Here is a 6,695-nt window from a genome sequence, read left to right as displayed (position 1 = left end):
CCATAAAGATTTATTGACGAATACTTGACGCATTAAATGAGAAAAAAATCGTTTTCTATAGAAACAGTTCTGCTGCATACCCTTTAATGTAATTAAATTTCAAAATGTGTCAAAAACAGATAAATGCTGGTCTAATTTTAAATATCGCAATTTTAGATATAACGATATTATTTATGCAAAAATTTCTGAAACATCTATTGAGTGATATCAATTGTTTTAGAAAACACTAATCATGCTGGAAGTCTTTCGTTTATCCTGATAATGCCTGAAAAATTCATGCACCTTTCATTGAAAGAATAAATTTTGTATTCCACCCCTCTACGAGTGGATGCGCCGAGTCCGATTGGGAGCTTGAAGAGGCATTTCCTGTTGTATTCCGGCAGCTGGCATGAGGAGCGAGGATGCGTCGCGTTTCAGCAAACGACAACGCCTCTGCCTACACACCTCACCGCATGACGACTCTCGCGCAAAAATATATTCCTTTTCTCCCTTTATTCTTCCTTTTTCGAACGCGAACACCGGAACAAGCAAGAAATTCTTCCGAACAATAAGTTGCCAATTAAAATTCTTTGAAACCAGTGACTTGTTTTGCTGCAAACGACTTTTTTCAGTTGTATTCTGTGGTTTCGTTAAAACATTGAGATTAAAAAAAAAAAAAGAATCGCTTGTAAATTTGAGAGATAAATTTACTATCAAAATAATTATATGGCAATGACATATTTACATTTTCGAAAATCGTTTGATATACAAAAAATGAAAGTTAAAAAAAAATTTCGAGCTTTTTCGTATTTTAAGCAAATGTTTATTTTGCAGAAAAATTAATAACAATTGAAATTTTGTTAAAAGCATGTAACGGCAATTAATTAACATTAAATACATACAAAAGTAAATAATATTCCATTTAGGGAAAAGAACACATTTAATATTATTAACACATTTAATGTTCTAGATTGGTTTTTTTGAAGGCATTGACTTTGAAATCTTGCCAAACGAATTTTCTTTTCAGGCGTATTCTGCGGTCCAATTACAGATTTACAAATAAAACGGTTAGAGGGTAGGAGTGAGAAAATTTATAACTGAATTTCATTCAATTTCATTCAATTATAATTGAAAATAAGGACATGTTTACATTTAAATATATAGCAGAGAAGCATTTTCATCTGCATTCCGAAAACACATTAATATAAAAATTCCTTAGTTTAATACATTAATAAAGTAGTTTTAAAAATTCTTTTTTATTCATTTTTTTTTTCTTTCTCTGATGCGGATTTGCAAAATTCCACAAAATTTAGCATCGCCATCTTTTTTACTATGATTCATGCTTCCTAGGTAAGCTGGTATCTACTTCGAAGAAACTCGTAATCAAATATTATCTCAAATTTTTCTTCAGCTTCTTAGAAATACTTTTGCGGAAGTACACAATCTTTTAATGAATGAGTGATTTAATGAAAGAATTGCGATAAAATTAATTTTTAATGTTTAAGTATATAATCTTTTAATTAATACCCGATTTAATGAAAGAATTAAATTAAATTAATATTTTTTAATATTCTTGTTACCCTGTAGAATCTGAAAAGATGCAGTAAAAACGAAAGTTAGTATTCTTCCGATATCTTTCCTTTCCTCCTTCAAAACTATAAATAGAGGTTCTAATTTATAGTTTTTCTTTTTCTTCATTTAAATAATTTTTCTTTAATATTCATCGAAGAAAATACTTAATATATATTATTTAAATTTTGGTATGATTGTGCTTTTGACTAGTATACTTTTTGTAATTGAATGTTATGTTATTCATCTAATGCAATGACAGATGCAATCAAGCTAGAGAAAAAAAGAAAGACAAATAAAGCCTCAAGCATCACATAACCATATTTCGAAATAGAGGTTCTAATTTATACTGCTTATTTTCTCTGCCTTATTAATCGTGGACTTTATATAGAGAGGCAGTGAAAATTTGTAGAGGGGGAAAAATGACTAAGACAAACACTCCTGCTTTAACTGGAAATGAAACATATTAAATAAATATCAGATGTTGCTCATTTAATACGCACCTTAAAAAGGAAAAAAAAAAAAAAAAAAAAAAAAAACACTTTAACATCAGACTTTCTGTTTTAGTTTTTAAATGCTACTTTCTTTCATATTTTTATAAACTTTTAGCACCGCTCATTTCTAAGTTGATGAGTTGCTATTACTCGAAATGTATTTTTTAAAAAAAGATCAAAGATTTCCAGACCACCCCACTTGAAGTCTTTTTTTCCCTCTACTGACTTCCATCAGATTTCGTACTGTCCAAAATAAGACGAATTGAGTCATTTTTATTCGTCTCCCGGCCTCCTATGACTTCCTTTAATTTTTACGAATGTTTAAAAACAGCTAATCGCCTTTACCATTTATCTTGTCTTGGCATCACAAAAATGACAGAGCGCACGTGTGCGCCTAGACCCTCTGGGGCGAAAAAAGACGCACATTCTTTCCAGAGGCCCCTACTTTTTTTTTCGTTGTTTTTTGCAGCACCAGACGGATATGATCAGGCCTATCCTGCTTTTCGCGCCAATTTCAGAGGGGTGAAGCATCCGGGGCATCCCTGTAGGAGAAAAGGGAAGTGCAAAATATTTTTTCTTTTTTTAAAAAATAAATAAAATAAAACGAAACCAACCCCGAAACATCGTCATCCGAATGAATGCCAAGGCCGCACACAATAGAGATCCAAGAGTTGTTACAGACACGCCATCGTTTCCACGGCGACGGCGAAATGTTGACAACTGACGTCACTGGAAAGTTATTAATTCGGGTGTTCGCTTCGACGTGACGTCAAATTGACGTCAACGGTTGCATTTGGCGCGCTTCCCAGCCCAGCTCTGGCTAATCTGAACCATTGATTCTGTGTTTTCTAACTATTAGAATAATTAATATTCAACAGAGAATCATTTTTGCCTTTTCTTCTTTTGACCTTCGGTCTAATACTGTTTTACTCGATAGCTGAAAATGGGTATCCTGGAATTATACTGAAAATATTTTTTTTTACTGGTTTTTATATTTAAAGATTTTTTTAGAGAATCGGTTGGTTTCGAAATAACAAATTATATAGGAAGTGCGCTATTTATTTTTACGTGCAAATTCTTGTCATTTTGGAATTTTTTAAACCTATTTTTTTTTGCGCACAGTAGCCCAGTTTTAGAAAAAAATAGTTGATCATTTTCTTGAAAGAAGGCCACGTGTTGACCTGCTTTTTAACAGAAGTAGAAAATAAATGTTACAGATTTATCATTTGCAAAATGTAGGAATTACAAAGCTGTATTTTTTTTTATTATTATTATCAATGTTATTATTATTATTATTATTATTGCAACACAATTTAGAATTTTTATTTATATTTTTTAAAGTTAAAAATAAAAAAAATAAAAGAAATAATCTTCATATTACGAAATTGTTGAAATACATGTTAAAGGATTCATTAGAATTAATTTTATAATTATTATAATTTCAAAAGCTGTTACTGCGCCACACAATGCTATCGTATAATCATGAATATATACTTTACTGATTAATATTTGCAATCAAATACCAGCTATAAACTAATCACAATTTATTTTTAAAAATTAAAAATATTGCTAGAAAAAAAACGATAAAAATTACAATTGTTTTAAAAAAGAATTCGAGATGATGTAGCTTTTGGAAGTATTATTGTTGACGTATTCGAAAACATTATTTATCTCTTTACTAACACTAGATTAAACATTCGATTTATTTTGCAAATTTTTAAAATCATTTTTTTGAATTTTTTAATTTATATATTTAGATCAGCAGGCATAATTCTGTAAGCTTATATTTTATTCCATTTTTATCTTTCAACATGTATCAGATGTTAAAAGAGTGTATTTATGAAATGAATCTTTGATTTTTTGTAAAATAGTTTGTTTTTATCTTTTCTTCAACACTCTGATAATCAAACATTAATGTCAGCAATCAATTGTTTTAGTTCTTAATTGCAATTATAATATTTATCAATTTCTTAATTTACAAAAGTTGTATTTATTTATGAGGATGCATTATTTCGAAGAAGAAAAAAAAGAATTCTCCCCCTTTTTTCCCCGTTATTACTTACACGTAATGGGGAAGATATCTTAAAATTTGATCGTGATTCTGGGAAAAAATCCTGATTAAAATTGTACTTGTTTTATTCTTCTAATGATTATTTGCAATAAAATGAAATACATTACTTAATTAAGAAAAATTGAAATCAGAAAATCTTTGGGGTGAGCTTTTTTAAAATTTTTTCTTTGTTTCGACCATGCATATTACAATGCAAAGATCTTTTAATTATATCATTCTTTTGTATATATCCTGTTGACTACTAAAATAAAAAAAAATTCGTAAAAAAAATAGTTTTTTGTATTCGTTGGTGCTGCTATCTATTAATAAAAAGATGTACTAAATAGTTAAAGAAATAAATTTCGATATTAGAAATATGTGAAAAGACATCATATAGCGACTTTTTATTTAAAAATTACTAGATTGCATCTGGAATCATATAAAGCTAAAAAAACATTTTGTTAAAAAAATATTGGATGCATTCTATTATATTTAAAAAAAATAAGCTTATGGCAATGAAGCGTTGGGTATAAACTCGTGGCGCCATCTATAAGGAAAATAAAGAATTCTCAAATTTATATTTCGAAAATGAAAGATTCAATGATTAAATGCGCTGCAGGATTCTTTTTTATATATCAATAAAAGAGTGGTTTAGTGAATTAAATAATCTTAAAAAAGTATTTCAGAAATATAAATTCAAAATTGAAGAAATTCTGAATAGTAATACTTCGAAAATAAAATAAAAATAAAAATAAAGAATTTCAAACGTATTAAAATATTTATTAATTACAACAATAAACATAAAAAATTTTCTCCTTAAAATTAAAATTGAAAAAAAATGTTCTTTCTCTCTCTCTCTCTATTTTTTCCCCTTCTTCTTTTTGTTTAAAAAAAAACGATAATAGTGATATTTCAGCATTGTAGATGTTGATATTTTTATAGCAATACTTGAAGCAAATTAAAAACGTAAAACCCATGTTTTAAGAAAAATCTTTTTTTTTCAAACACTTATTATTAAAGGATTTGTGTCAATCTGGTAATTGTATATACAATGTTGTTTGGTTCCATGCCAAATAAAATCGAATGAGTGTTTGCCACGAATTTCTCTTATATTTCCAAAATATATAAGAAATTTGTGTTTAGCTTTTTTTAAGGTAAAGTGATTCGAGTAAGCAACTACAGAGCATTACTTCTATCATTTCACCTAGATGTACAATTTTTGAGGGAAAAACATAATGTATTCATATGTCTTGCTAGTTGCAGTTTCAATGTGTTTCTGAACACATACACAGGAACAGATGTTCCATACTTTAAATGTTTTCATATCAGAATTTGATAAGGACATACAAATTTGGAGTAACGATTAAGTACCAAATTTGATCCAGTTGTCTCTTTCCGCATTTCAGTTACCACGCTAACGTTAGCACACTCTATTCATGCAATATATTGGGCCGCGGTGGCCTGGCGGTAAGGTCTGGGCTTCGGGACCGGAGGGTTTCAGTTTCGAGACCCTGTTCCACCGGAAAACCGTCGTATAAGCGGGTCTGGTGCTCGTTAAATTCGTCCGGGCCAAACGTCCTCCCGCTGATATCGTGTGGTGTGGAGAAGGGGTGCCAGCTCAGGTGTCGTCCTTGTCATCTGACCGCGGCTCAAAATTACGAGGTCCGTGCCAAAATAGCCGTAGTGTTGTTTTAAAACGGGACGTTAATATAACTAAACTAAACATCATGCAATATGGTTATTGGGCAACGCTGGAAACTGCAAATAACGTAAGAAAATAATTTAAATCCGAGAGAAAGCAATGCTGTGAGGTCTCTTCCAAACGTTTTCTCTCTGCAATGAAAAGTAAGGCAGTGAATGCCTTGCTTGGCATTGGTAAACAGCAGTTACGAAATATAGATCGTTGGAGTAGTATAAAACTTTTACTGAATCTATCGTGCAATCTAGTGTGAATTTTTTAGGCGCTTAATCCCTGAAATGCAGTTAATATCCAAGTACCAGAAAATAAAATATACATTTGAATTTCTTTTTTTGTTGAAACTAAAATTTGGCATAGATCCACATATATATAATATTATATATTGTATATGCAATATGAAATATATAATAAATATAATTATATACTGTATATGTAATTTGACATATAATTTTCTTAAAAAGAAACCACATACCAAGTTTCATTTACTTAAGCAATTGCATTTATTTCATGCGAAAGTTCAGACCGATAAACGGTTAACTCTTGGATAGATGTAGCTCAGGTTTTGATAAGAATCTACCTATATGATGCTAAACATGCGACCACATTTTATCTATCTAGCCCTTTACATTTTTTTAATTAACTAATTGACTTGTTCTGAGACAACTGGGCGGAGAGAACTTCTTCTAAGTGGATTTCGAACAAAATGTGACAGAGATCTACAAATTTGGTGTAAATCTATGTATTAAATTTCAATCTCTCAAAGCATTTTTGAGTTTTCGTTTTCATAGAGAGACAAACATTGTGCCATAAATGTTTTTTATGGAGTTTGGAAATGTGGAGAATTGTCAAAATCTTGAATTTGAATTTTTTGACAATTATAATACTTTTTTTGTTTATTTCTTCT

The sequence above is a fragment of the Argiope bruennichi genome, chromosome 7, assembly GCF_947563725.1.
Source record: "Argiope bruennichi chromosome 7, qqArgBrue1.1, whole genome shotgun sequence".
Lineage (NCBI taxonomy): Eukaryota > Metazoa > Arthropoda > Arachnida > Araneae > Araneidae > Argiope > Argiope bruennichi.
Note: the sequence above shows the minus strand (reverse complement) of the source record.